We start from the raw sequence: 14,975 nt of genomic DNA on the forward strand, positions 1-14,975 counted from the left end.
GGAGCATCTGAGTAGAGACAATGTTTGAGAGAACTCTGGGGGCTCCTGAACCTTTGTCCTGTGTCTGTATCCATGACTGCTACTTCAGGTGGGTCTTCAAGGGAACTAGCCATAAACTCTGAAGTGGAGAAGGACCTGCAATGTCAGGTTGTCTACAGGGAATGAAGGGTTAGGAGGCCAGTCTCCCTGGAAAGCATATGGTAAGGAGTCAAAAGGCCTGGATTCTGGTCCTGACTCCATTCTCCATCTGCTGGGGGCCTTGCACAGGGCAGTTCCCCACTCTGAGCTCCTGTTTTTTCCTTTGATGAATGGAGAAAACATTTGATAAGTGGATTTGTAGTGATGCTTTAGCATGGGTTGCCCTGCGAATGATCTATACATGTTTGCCTTCCTCAGTCTATATTAGCTCTGCACCCCCAGGCTGTCTGGCCCAAGTTTCACTTCCTGTTCACAATCTCTGTGGCCAAGGAAAGTTGGCAGTAAATCTCAAATTCACCATGAGCCCTGAATTGCAGAGATCAGATCTCTCTTCCTGGCTCCCCACACTGGACAGATTGCATCTGCATACTGGCCTAAGAAAACTCTGGAGGAAACTCCTGTGAGCTCACTAAACCTCAAGAGTAAGAATTCCCCATTTGGTCAATTCTTGGTACTTACATTTAGATTATCCCATCCCAATGGAATCTGTTAAGCCAAAGTTTTGCAAATTCTGCAAAGATACAAGACCTTCACAATTTTGATACAGTACTAAAGCAATGATACAATATGTACTGAACCAATCAATAAATGGATACAGAATCATCTCATCTCTTATACAAGGTGACATGGTGATTTCAGGGCTCCAATGGTGGCCCCCCAAATGGAAATGGCACTATATGCATCCTGGTTTGCAATCAGTGATTTCTGTTAATGTAAGATGTCTGAAGATAATAGTGGTAAACATGATAGATTTTTAAATAGTAGGGTAATAAGGTGAGGGAGACTTTTGGGGCTGATGACAAAAGCTCTCCTTGCTTTTTCTGCTGCTCTTTAATCAGGCTCTTTATGAAATGAATCTAATCACCTTTCTGTCTGTAGGTGGCAGCACTGGCCCCTTTCACTCTCCAAGGGGGACCTTGATTGTCATTTAGAACAAGTGCTCCTCTCAAGAGCAAATTACAGGACAATGCGAGGATAGAATAAGATAAACTAGCTTCAGAACAAATGTTCTCACACAGTTAAGATGGGATGCATCTGGTGAACTCACAAAACTTCTAAAGCCTCACTCCGCTTACAGAATAGCCCCTTCCAGATTCTAGTAAGAATACAGATCACTAAAAATGTTTTAAGGGACCATTGCAAAGATGAAAGTTGAGGAAGACTCCCCAGAAGCCCATAGGGTCCACAGAACCCAGCTTGAAAACCCTTGAGCAGGGGAACAGCAGACCAACCACCCGAAGACGACACAATTCTCTCCCCAGCCTGTTCTGTAACAACCTGGAGTGTCTCACCTTGGGGTCTATTCTCTCAGATATTGCCCAAAACTTACATATGTTGAGTGCTCACCCTGTGCCAGGCATATTGCTAAGCTGGTTACATGCATGTGTCAATTACGCCTCATGACAGGTACTTCCACCATCCCATTTTACCAAGAGGAATCAGTGGATCTGAAAGGTTAACTTCCCAGAATATCCAACCATCACCTTGCACAAATGGGAAAACTGAAGAGAGCAGAAGACTGTTGCTCAGTGTCACATGACAAATCAGTGACAGGGCTAGGACGCTGATTTCTGCTGTCCACGGTGAACACCTTAGAATGAAGGGTTTACGGGAACCGTATGATGATGCAGGACTGGGGCCATTGAAATGGGAAGAGGAGGACAGGAATGAGGCTCTAGGCTCAGGACACACCCAATATCTCCTTTCAATAGTTTACCCCACCCTCAAAGAAAGTCCTGGGGAAGGAGTCAGGAACGCCCCTTGAATCTAGTGCCAGCTTTGCCCTGAACAACCTGAACAACCTGAACAAGCTGTGTGGCCTCAGGCAAGTCCTTTCACCTTTCTGCGCATCTACACCCTCCCCAAAGCAGTGGTGAGTATCTAATGAGATACTGGCAGGAAAAAAGCTTTTAAAAGTATGAAAGCTCCCTTGAAGCTATTATTATTAATTATTATTATTACCATCATCATCTTTCATGGTTATTAATGACCTGTTACCTGCTAGGGATCTGTCATCTAGGAATTTCTTTAAGCCCTTCTTGAACCTGTTTATATTCACAGTCAGCAGCACCTCCCTTGCTTTTGATCCCCAGTCTCTAGCCCAGGTTGCTACAGGCAAGATCACTGGCCTATAGGCCTGTGTTTGAACAACTGTTCTCAGTCTTTTTTGCGGGTTGCATCATGGCCAATTGATACAGTGCAATGCAGCCTCATTTCCTCCTGCCAAACCCCATTTGTATGCCCAGGTCTGTGTTAGGGATCTCAGAAAGAAAGAGAGAAAGATACAGGCTTTGACTTCTCAACCCGCCCCTTCCCCAGGCCCAGAAGCCCAGGGTAAGGTGGGGATATAAGACTCCCTCTTAACCACCTATGCCAGGGCTGAGAAGAGCATCCAGACCTCACAGCCCCAGAGAACACCAAGGACCAGGGCCCCATCTATTCTCAAAGTCTGTTTTCCTCTTCATACCAGGGACAAAGGACCAGGAGCCCTTTCCTGAAGACACTGTACAAGCCAAACATAAACTAAGCTCAACGAACTTCGACACCTACTCTGCTCTGGGCTGTGCAGATTTCAAGTTGATTAGACACTGTCAGGCCCCTGCCTTTAAGAAGTTCGTTGTCTGATAGGCGAGACCAAGGCATTAACAGCCATCTTGCAGAGCAAGGTTAGCTAAAGGCTTGAATAGAGGATTCATGAAAAGCAGAGTTAGGGAAGGGCCTAATTAGCCCTGCCTGGGACAATCTGGAAAGGATTAATAAAGAAGGGACATTTGAATCAGGTGCTAAAGGATGGGTAGGAGTTTGCTAGGCAGAGAAGGTGGTGAGCAGAAGAGAAGAATTTCTAGAGCAGGTAGAGCATGAACCAATATTGATGGCCACATGGTTTTCAGGGAATAGGGATGGACTGGTCAGAGGACAGAGGGGCCCAGCTGGGGTTTACTAGCAGGTGAGAACTGCTGGGTGCACGGTTCTACCTGTCACAGAAACTGACAAAAGCCCTCATTTCCTGCTGTTCAGAAAGGAGCCCTGTGGACAATTGAAGTTAAAGCCCCATAGAAGAACTCTCTGACTTCCCCTAAGCAAGTCCTTTAGATCTCTCAGGTTGTGGAGAACCCAGAAGAGCATGGGCATTAAGGTATTTTCATCCTCAGTCCTGCGTTGACTGTTCACCAACAGCATGGGTCTCAGTGTCCCAGCTGAGAAGGGCTACTCAGACATATCGCATCCCTTCCCTTAAGTACTTCTTTATTGTAGGCGACAAGCCAGAAAAAGACCCTTTCCTCATGAATCAGGAGCAGGGGCTGGGAGTGCAGCCCAGGTCTCCTGACCCCTCCCCTCCCTTCTGCTCATGTAATGGGGTAAATCCCACCTGACGCACTGGAGGAGAGCTCCAGACAAATTCAAGGTGATTGTAACAGTAGCATTTGCAGGCAAATTATACTCCATGAGCTAATTAGGAAAGGATTGGGGCCCTCAGCGTTAATTAATATCTAGTCCCTAACAACTTAATCCTCGGTAAAATCATACCAGGGATCTCACCCGAATGCTGAAATTCTTTCCTCCAACAAATCACCTATATAAATACATATATTTTAATAGCAGCAATTATAAAGTTCTCTGCCAGCTTATGGGGCTGTTTAACATTCCTGGATTGAGGCCACAGTTTGTTCCCCGGTCTCCCCCCTCCCCACAACCAAGGCCTAATGAATAGTAACTCTTTTGTGGCTCTGCGTTCCATTTAACCAATATCTCCTGCCCAATGGGTCTTCACAGGGAGTTAATAAGCAGCCTGGGAGGACTGCCTGAGGAGGTCCACAAACCTAATCGTTAACTGCAAGGCCTAATCAACGTCTGCTTCCCACCCAGAGTCCCCCACAGCTACACAGCCCTGGTCCTCCCAGTAATGGATGGAAAATCGGCAATTTCCTGACAGTTAGCAACCAATTTTCCACCAATTAGGAGAGAGATGGTGGTCTCTGGAGGAAACAAGATGGCTCCTCTGCAAGGAGCTGGTACCAGAAGACAGATGATCCTAGAAGCACCAGGGAACCAAAACCTGTTGGGGTGGGGGGAGGTTGCCAGATCCCTCCCCTGCCTGTTTCTCCCTCCCCTAGGTCTACCTTGGCTTGTATCAGTGGGAGGAAACTTCCAGGGACAGAAACTGCCCTGGAAATTCCACAGGAGCTCTTCTCACTCAGACACCCCATTACGCAATAAACTTACCCCTTCCTTCTCTCCTCCAAGGCCAGCCTGACACAGGCTTCTCCTGCTGGGTCTCTCCTCAGTGCCCAGGACTGCCCAAGAAATACCTCCAAGGCAGCTGGTGTGGTGGCTTAATTAGAGCATAAGCTCTGAGTTGGACAGTTGTGCCTTGAAGTTTTCTTTCTCTCCAGTTGTGTGTGACCTTTGGCATAGCACCTAACTTCTCTGGGCCTCAGTTTCCTCATTTGTAAAATAGGGATAGTAAAGCATCTACCTGATAGGATAGTTTACAAGGATTAAACAAAACAGTGTGGATAAAGTACTTTATACCACACGTTATAAGACTCAATAAATAGGCATAAGTATTCTTCTTACTATTGTTTTCATAATGAATATTATTAATTAATATTAACCACATGTGTGCCAGGCATGGTGCTAAGCTCTATGAGAGCCAATATCTTAGACAATTCTCTGGCTCATTTGCCCCTATTATCTCCCACTTAGATTACTATGATGGTCATCTCCCATCTGGCCTCACACCCCTCCAGTTCATCCCACACCAGATCTTTCTTTATTTATTTTAGAGATGGGGTCTCACTGTATTGCCCAGGCTGGGGTGTGGTGGCACAAGCATAGCTCACTGAAACCTCAAATTCCTGGGCTCAAGTGATCCTCCCACCCCCGCCTTCTGAGTAGCTGAGACTACAGGCACAAGCCATCACACCTGGCTGATTTTTAAATTTTTTATAGAGACAGAGTCTCACTGTGTTACCCAGGCTGGTCTCAAAACTACTGGGCTCAAGCAATCCTCCTGGCCTCGATCTCTCAAAATTATGGAATTACAGGTGTGAGCCCCTACACTTGGCCCAAAGATCTTTCTGAAATACAGATCTGACTATGCCATGTCACTCCTGGATTAAGACCCTTCCATGGGTTTTGCCCTCGAAGAACAGGACATGCTCCTTTCCTGTGGTTCACAAGCCCTGAGCCATGTGCTCCCTGCAAACTCCCCAGGTTCACCTCTCACCACTCCCAGTCCTATCTCTTATAATCCTAAAACAGAACTGCTCTTTAATGGCCATAGTCCCTTAGCACCAGACCTGCCTCTCTGGCTGAATGTGAGGACTCAATGACAGAAAGAAGAAAGCTTTGTACGCAGTAGGTACACAAGATATGTGGCTCCCTTGCTCAGTGCTCCTGGGCCACAGCACAGTGCAAAGAGGAGGTGGGTAATAAAGTTGCAGTAATGCTTTTCAGTCATGAAAGAGAGACAAAGTTGTCCTCAGCATCACTATGGCATTTATTGGACTTGATTGTACTCTGAATTCTCTCATAATTGGCCATTCTCATCTGGTAATTGTAACTGAATCAGACACAGTCCCTCCCTCAACAAGCTCAGTCTGCTGGAGAGAGAAATAACAAAAGCAAAGATTTAATGAGCACTTACTCTATGCCAGGCACTCTGCTGAGAAACTTTACATGGATTATCTCATGGTATCATCTAATTTGATCTTCATAAGAGCTTTAGGAGTAGAGTGAACATATAATTTCTCATACAAACTAAGACACTTCTGTGAGTAAAAGGGCACACTATTAATAATTACACAGAGACAACAGGCAGAAACTGGGACGTCTCAGGCAAGCCAGGACAGATGGACACCCTGTCTACAAGGCCCATATTCAAGAATCTTATTTTAGAAACGAGAAAATGGAGTCATGAGGAAGTTAAGCACCACACCCAAATTTCCACCACTCTTCAGAGCAGGGCTTCAAACCAGCCCATCTGACTCCAATCACACGGACACAAGTAATGACAATTCAAGGTGAAACAAGGTTTTCTACAAGAAAAGGGTGAGACCTGGTTCAGGCTGGAAGTTGAAGCAGGAAGAGAGGGCAGCAACAGGGCAAGGGAGGCTGGCCAGGACAGAGGCACCTGAGCTGAGAGCAGGTGGGAAAGGGTGCCGCAGGGACACAGGATGTGCAGCAGGTGGAGGCAGAAGAGGGAGGGAGTTGTTTGGAGAAGAGGGAGGAGCTGGGATCCAGGGGGTGTGGGGAGGAGGAGCTTAAGGTAGAGAAGCGGACGCAGAAACAGGAGAGGACTCAACAGAAAGGGTCCTGAATGCCAGGCCACAGGAAATACGGAGGAAAGAACAGTCATTCGGCTTTAGCCCCAGCCTCCTGTGCGCACTGCGTACCCCCTAGTCAATTACAGTACACCCCCACGCCACGGCCCTCTATGGGTGTCAGAGTCTCTCCTTTTCTAAACATGCCTCTTCAAAGCAGGCTAGAAAACCCTCGACATCAGAATCCCCATCAGAAAAATGAAGGGGCTGCAGAGGTGCTTGTACCCCTTCCTTGGGTTGATGTTCTATGAGTTCTCCCAATGGGCAGGATTGGGAGTGGTGACCTGGACACAGTCACCTTGCAGAGCTGGGCTCAAACAGCATCCTCTTGCCCCAGGCTTTCTTATTCTTCAGACCCCAGTGCCCCCCACTGCCTTGCCCTACTGTCTGCTTTCTGTTCTATGTGGCCCCCATCGCCTCCAGCTCTCCTCCACAGAACCCAAGAGGTGTGACATCACCCCTTGCCTGAAATTGGGGTCAGAGCTGCTGGTTTGACTCAGGTGGCCCCTGGATTCCAAGCTCATGTCCAGCCTGGGAGAGATACCAGATGCTGCTTCTGACTGGCAAGCTCAGGGTCCAGGCAGGAAATACTGCTGCTGGTGGAGAAGGAGCCCCACACCCATGAGAGCCAGGCTTGGGGAACACGCACAGTGCCTCTGCATCCATGCAGCCCTGCCTTCTTCAGCCTTGTGAGGGCTCTGCACCAAACTCTGCCCAGGCCTACTCACCCTGCTCAGAGCCATGGTAGCACATGTGGCTGAGGCCACCCTGCTCCCAGCTCAATCCTCTGAGCCATCTCCACACCTTTGCCAGAATGATTGTTACAACAGATCTCATCAGTCACTCAATAGCTCCCTGTCACCAATAAGAGAAACATTTGAGCGTCTTCACATAGAGCCCAGGGGACCCTGCAGATCCAGGCCTTGCCCACCTCCCCAGTTTCACCTTTCTCCAGTTCCCCCACGGGCACCCATGTACCTGCATTCAGTCACTTACTCGTGCATCAAATGGGTGCTAAAGGTCTTCCTCACCCTGAGCCCTGCATGGGAGCTGAGAATCACTCCCTACCCTCCAGTGTCACCATGCTGCCTAGGCCTCCCACCCCAGCCCTCCTACCCGATGTCCTCCTGCTGATCCTTCACAGCCTGGAGCTGGGGAGCATCTGGAGACCACCCCTCGACCCCCAGCTCCCACAGCTTTTCCTCATGGTTGGTTGGCTGGCTGTTTCCTGTGTTGGTCTAGAGCTCTTACACGAAGGCACTGGGTCTGGGTCAGTCCTGTGCTCTGTCTTCCTGGGGAGGCCTGAAGCATGCAGGCCTTCAGGAAAAGGCCAGATAAATTTCACCCTTCCCAGCTCGTATATTCCTGGGCTTGCATTTTCCCTTATTTTATCACCCACTCCACCCACCTCCTTTTGTGTGCTGCTAGACCTTGGGACACCAGTGTTTGCATTAGAAAAAAGTACCGCTTCCTCTGGTTGGACATTGCCCCAGGCCAGGGGAGTGTGTCTTATGAGCAGAGCTCTGGCTGGATCTCAGCCCTAACTTGCCCCTCACCAGACACCTTTGTGCAGGACACACCCATACAGCCTTACATATCTTCCCAATGCTCACCAGGTGCCCAGCAAGCTACATTTGGGAGAAATGCCTTCAACTCAGTCACACTTGCATCAGGGGTGAATAGGTGTCCCATCTGCAGGCTGTTTGCTTCTTCTGAAAGGAAATAATATGGGGAAATTATGAAACAATAAAATGGGATATTGTAGATGTTCTGCAGACCCGTTGGAGGCTACATAAGACAAAGGCCTTGCTAGCCTGCTGCCCATCTGACCACTTCAGCAGGTGCCTTCATGATGAGGACTGGGCCAGTTTCCACTGGGAGAACTTCAGCCATTGTACTTCCTTCCTTTTCCCTCTAGTCTTGATAGTCTTAAATTCTGAGATTCAGCCTCAAAAATCCCTTTCCAATCTTCTACTCAGAGGCACACATACATAGGCTCACACACATACACATGCATATACACGCATGCTCACTCCTGGAACTATTTGCTGAAATGGGCTCTAGGAGTTGAGCTCCAGGGAAGCTAACTTGCCAGGAAGAGCCTGGTCCTGGACCAGGTTAAGAGATATGGAGGGTGACAGAAATCCCTCTAAGCCCTGCCACAGGCATATTTACCTGGTATTCACACTGGGACAATAGGAGATGGGGCTTGGCCAAGCCAAGGTAGCCTAGCAATGGCACGATGGAAAACCTAGTTGAGAGGAAACAGCTTAAAGAAGAGCAGGCTTTGGGTGCTGTCTCCATCTCTCCCCAGTTTCTCGTGGGAGGAGGAAGCAGATGTGTTCTGGTGGCCAGAGAGAACTAGGACCAACAGGGGCTGACAAAAGGAGGCAAAACTGGGTTCCATATTCAATAACTTCCCAGGGGCAGCCTTAGGAGGTAATGGGCTGTCAGTCATGGAGATTTTAGAGCAGACCCTGGACAGCTAGCTAGTCTGACCTTTAAGGCCTCAAGATGTGAATATCATTCTGTTTCATAGCCTAAGAGTCCACATTGAAAGTTATTATTTGATTCCATTACTACATAATCTTAAGACTGTCGTAGTTCAGTGATTCAAATAATTTTAAGACTTTCATAGTTTGGTAAGTCAAAAATGCTAAGACTTTATTATTCCCTGACTCTGGAACCTGGGATACTTAGAACTGTAAAATTATCTGAGACATGGTCATCTCTGAACATTTATTTTAAAGATGTGTTAAGCACATGCTTGCATGAGCTACTTTACATATATTACCTCATTTAATCTTCACAGCGTATGTTACATACTATTATTATCCATACTTTTCAGGTGAGGAAACTGAGGCACAGAGAAATTAAGTAACTTACCTAAGATCACACAAGTAGTACATAGTGGTCCTATAACCAAAACTTGGAGTCTATAATCTTAACCACTGTACTAGGCTGCCTCCTTGTGCTATAAAAGGAATATATCCAGGAGCCCTGGCCAGGCCCAGAGCAAAGTTATGGAGCCCTCTGAGATTGTTGCCAGACCTGGACTCCACTGGCCTGTTGCAGTCCCAGCCCTTGGGCTGGAGGAGCTGCGACTCTCCCTTCCCCTTCCCACCTTAACGGGGTGTTCCTTCCATAGTCTCAGGTCCTGAATTCCCCAGGCAAAGCCAGCCACATTCTTCGGGCTAGAGTCCAAGTTTATTTAAGAAGAGGAAAATGTTATTATGGAAATTACAACAGCTTTACAAAACAGAGCGTCGCTGTATCAATCCAGGACCACAAGAATGCTCATCAACTTAATAGCTTCCTGTTGGGAGCCTTTCAAGCTGTGCCTGAAGCTGGCAGGCATCAGGGTGTGGGACTGAGGCCAAGCAACTGGGTGACATTGCCCCCTCCTCTGCCCCCTGCCCTTGGGAATGAGAGCCGACAGAGGGGACCCCTCCCTGACTCCTCATACCCTGCAATCCTAAACAATACAAGCAGCTCAGTTTCCCATTCTCAAAAGTGGAGGGGTATGTGGGGGTGTGTGTGTGTGTGTGTGTGTGTGTGTGTGTGCTTGTATGTCTGGGGTAGTGAGCAGAGCAGCGCAGAGGGCTGGGGCTCCCCTTCCCGCCAGCCCCAATCCCATTCCACACCCTCAGTCTAACTCAAGCATAAATGAGGTTGCTGCTCTTCAGACTCTCTTTGCAAACCCAGTGCTTAGCATCTAAATCTAGGTCCTTGATAAGGAGAGGGTAGAAAAAAGTTTAGGAAAAAGATTCCTTTTTTTTTTTTTACCTCCTAAGCCTAAGGAGAGAGAAGGCCAGGGTCTTAACTCTTTTTATCTCTTTTTTTAATAAAGGAAGAAGAAAAGAAAACCATTAAAGCAAAATTCCTGGGGCTGGGAGCAGCCAGGAGTCTGGCGCGTGTCTCCTCCTGGGTAATTATCTGGCATTTAGCACCCCTCTTCCCAGCACTTGTAATTAGCAGGGAAATTAAGATGCTGTCATCCTACCTCCCAGCTTCTTGCCACTACACCCAGAGGCCTGGGGAGGGGCTTAATGAGATGGGAAGGGGACCTGCACAGCTAGAAGAAGTGAAACTACACATCGGAAAGGACTTTGCGCTGTTTACAGGGCCTTTTGACAAGAGGAGAGCAGTGGAGGGTCCTTTGGGGACCACTTCCTGCTGTCTCCAGCTGAAGCCATCTCTTCCCCCCTGAATTCCTAGAGCATGTGCAAGCTGGGCCACACCCCTTCCCACGGGATACTACCCTAGCTTTGATTAAATGGCTGGGTTTCAGCAGGGTCTTATTGCACTCACCAACATCATTACAGATGTCTCTTGGGTGCCTGCCTCTGTGCTGGACCCTGAGGACAGAGATGAGTCAGACCCACCTGGAAATGCAGGTGTTCACCAGGCAAAAGATACGGCATTTGAGTGGACAAATGTAATACAAGGTCAAAAGTGACAAGACCTAAGGGAGGCAGGGCCAGCTGCAAAATTGGAGGGGCCTAGTGAAAAAAGGAAAATGTGGGGCCCTTGTTCAAAAATTACTACTAATTTCAAGACAACAACAGCAGAGGATTAAACCGAGTGCAGGGTCCTATGTGAGGACACAAGCTGCATGCCCATGAAGCCAGGCCTGGAGGGAGGGCTATGTAGGTCTTGCCAATTTGGGAAGAATCCTTGGAAGAAGCAACATTTGAATTGATCTGGTTAAAGAGATCAGTACTGTTTAATAGATAAGGTTCCTTTTCCTGTCTGGCCAGTTTTCTCATCCTTTGAGGCCTCACTGTATGCTCTCTCCTCCAGAAAACCTTCCCCACCAAACCCAGGCTGGGTTAGGGCTCTCACAGCCCCTTCCCCAATCCCTCTAACCCTAGACTTCTCTAAAAGCCCTTTTCACACCACTGCAATTGAATCTGCATCTCCCACAAATCCACATGCTGCCTAAGGACGAGGTCTACACCTAATCCCTGTCTGTATTCTTAGTGCCCCATGGAGGCACTGGACAAGGTAGGTGCTCAACAGTGGTTGGCAGAATGAATGAATACACCTGAGGGAGTGGATTGGGCAAAGGCCTCCTTTGACTGATGCTTAGGGAACACGAAGGTGCATTTTTACCTGTAAGGCTGGAAAGTTAAGCTGGAATTCCATCAGAAAGACCCCTAAATGGCAGGCCAAGGTAGGAAGGCGTTACTGTCTAGGAAGGTTTGAGCCTTTAAAGATCTATTTAGCCACTATGTAGAGGATGGATTGGAGTGGATGATGGGGTGCAGGGTAATCAGAAAGAGGCAGCGCAGTTAGGAAGCTGTAATCATGATCCAAGCAGAAGGTCAGGATGGTTTGGACCAGACAACAGCCACGGGAATGGAAAGAGAGAGGAAGAGTTGGATGAGAGCTTTGAAGCTCCAACTACCCTGGTGGCAGCAATACTGGGTCACTAGCCAGCTATTCCAATTATTCACAGAAATCAATTCCATTCCACAGAGGCTCAGATAAAACTTGTGTTGCCAGCCGACAGTAATGGATGGGGAGCTTAGAGTAAGGAGATAAGAGGAGGCCCAGAGTGTGGGGTGATCAGGTGGGGCTTTGCAGGGTTGGGGAGGAGCGGTAAGAGGTTATCAAAACATCCCTTCAAATAGCAAAGGCTCAGAGCTGGCCCGCCCAGTTGTGATCTGTGACGGGACAAGTAGGCTCCTTTCCAGGCCTGGAGCTGTGAGACTCAGGCCTAGTGGTCCTTGGGCATTATTCCCAAGGGGAATAATGGGGAAGCTAGATCAGTCTTGCTGCCCTGAGGCTTATATTGAGATCTAGTGCCTTCTTTCGGGGAGGTGGAGAGACAAGGGCAAGGCCATGGAGTAGGGAGGATGCCCTCTGAGGCCCCTTTCAGCCTGGACTTTCTGGAATTCTGAGTCCATGAATCACCATAACGACATTTTGTCTGCACGATCAGGAATAGAATGTTCCATTCTCCAGCATGGGACAGAGAGAGTAGGAGGCAGCCTTCATGGTCTCAACTAAGCTGGGCCAGAAAGGCTGTGTCCCCATCAGCCTCAAATTCCTCCACATATGCTGCTAAGGGATCCACAGAGCATCCTTCCTCCTGAGACATAAGAGAGGATGTGAATGTGAGAGAGAAAGTTTGCCCAGGGGAAGAGAAAGAAAGCAAAAGACACTGGGGCTTCAGCAGTCAGAAGGTGGACCACAGACTTATGCTGATAATAAATAACTGATTCTTCCATAGTGTTTGCCACCATGGCAGGCACTATCCTAGCTGCTTTATGTGAACTCATCATCACCCTCTCAACAACGCTCATTTTATAAAAGAGGAGACCAAGGCACCAAGTTGAAGTGAACTTCCCCAAAGTCACACAGCTGGAGGTGCAGATGCACTTGGACCTGGACAGTCTGACTTCACTGCATCCCAACACTGTGAAGATCATCTGCTTGCAAAGGGCGTGCTATGCACCAGACACTCATTTAGGCACTTTTATAAGAATAATATCACTTAGCGCCTAGAAGGAGTTATCAGCTCCCTTTTACTGATGAGAAGCTAAGGCTCACAGAATTAATTTGCCCATCTTCTGCCCATTTCAGAAAAGTAGCAGAACTAGGATGAGAACACTCATCTCAGATCCTTGCACGCTCACCTCTGGGTCCTCCCTGCTTGGCAGGGGCTGTGCTGAATGGCTGTGCTCGCGCAGCTCCAGATGGAGGCAGAGTCTGAGGGACCAGCCCCTCCTGCCCTCCTCAGACAGCTTTTCCTCACAGTGTGGGTGGAGGCAGCTGGAGGTTGGCCCTAGCGGCCCCATCTGCTAACACTCAGGGCTGGGAGAAGATAGTGCTTTTTATCTCTGCAGAGAGTTCAAGAGTTTATCCCCACCCGGGGCAGTGGGGAGCCTGGTGCCCATTCTTAGAGGGTGTCCCATGACAGGAGAGATGGAAGGCACTTCCTCTCCCCTCGAGCACTCACTCCTCTCCACACCCCAGCATCACCAGAGGCCAGCGGGAAATGTCTTGGACCAAGCCCTTGGACACGGGTGCTGGGTCCAGTGGAAAATATCTGCCTCAGGGTCCAGGGAGGGCTGGGTACCAAGCAGCCAGAGCGGCCTGTAAAAAGGTCACAGCTCTGGAGGTGGGCACCCCATGGGCGGTGGGGATGGGGGTGCACTTCTAGCTCTGCCACCTTCTGCCTGTGTAACCTGGGACACAGTACTTCACCATCGAGCCTGTTTCCTCCTATCGAAAGCTGAATTCCCATTCCTGCTTTGGAGCGTTGTTGTCAGGGTTAAAACAGGAAAGATCAAGTATTCAGTACCTGCCTCACAGTCTGACTTATAGATAGGGCTCTGAAATGACCCCTTTCCTGTATGCACCACATGAATTTGACTTCAATCAATAAAACAAACTCCACTCCAGTCTCCCATAGATAGAGTGAGCGAGCTCACCCTCCTCCTCCAGCCACCTTCCTTTCCCCAGGTCCTCCACATTTTCCCCGTGCCCTACTGAGGACAGAGCACACCCCTCAGCCATTCAGGACCCCCCATGAGTATCTGGCTACCTGTCTCTAGCCCCCAAGTGACTCATTCTCCCTGAACAAAGCAGGCCCTATCTTTGTCCCCCAGTGCATCCTTCAAGGCCCAGATCATCCGCTGCCTCCTCTCTGAAGCCGCCCCCAGATCCCTGAGGGAGAATGAATCACTTGCTCCACTGTGCTCCGACAGTTCTGAGCTCATTCTGCTTTGTGTTATGGGTATGGATTTGTGTATCTGCCTCTCCAGCAGACTGGGATCATGGTCTTCTAAAATGCCTGGCACAAAATTTGTAAATGTTATTTAATTAATTAATTAATCATACAGAATATCCTAGAATTAGAGCATCTCAGAGCTAGAAGATCTTAACAATCATCTGGTCCAAATGCCTTCCTCAATAGTTGAAGGGGCCTGGAGCTGGAAAGTGGGGGAGGGTTGACATGAGGGTAGAGAAGAACAGGTCCGAGGTCGCACAGTGAGCTAGCAGCAGAGGATACACTAGAATGCTGTCCTTCACAGCAGAATGAAGTCAAGAGTTGTTATTTTTGCTTTATAGTTAGATAGACCAAGACCCAACATGACTCTCCATTGCCCTCGGAATACAGTTCAAATTTGTTATCCTGATTCCCTAAGGCGCTTTTTGGTGTGATCCCAGCCAACGTCTCCACCCTCATCTCCTAGTGGACACCCTCACCAGGAGGGGAACCTCATCCTCCTCCATCTCAGGTTGCACTGCACTCCTCCAGTACCTGGAATGGGCCCTTCTTTTTTGCCTCCAGGCCTTCCTTGCTGTGCTCTGTGTCTGGGACCCCACCCCTTTGCCTAGGACACTCGCTGTTCCTTTGTCTGGCCAGTCAGATAATCCTTCAGGTGTAAGTTTAGATGCCACATCCTCTGAAAAGGCTCCCTTGTCGCCCCTTGTGCC

Source organism: Pan troglodytes, chromosome 1, assembly GCF_028858775.2.
Source record: "Pan troglodytes isolate AG18354 chromosome 1, NHGRI_mPanTro3-v2.0_pri, whole genome shotgun sequence".
In the NCBI taxonomy this organism is placed as follows: Eukaryota; Metazoa; Chordata; class Mammalia; order Primates; family Hominidae; genus Pan; species Pan troglodytes.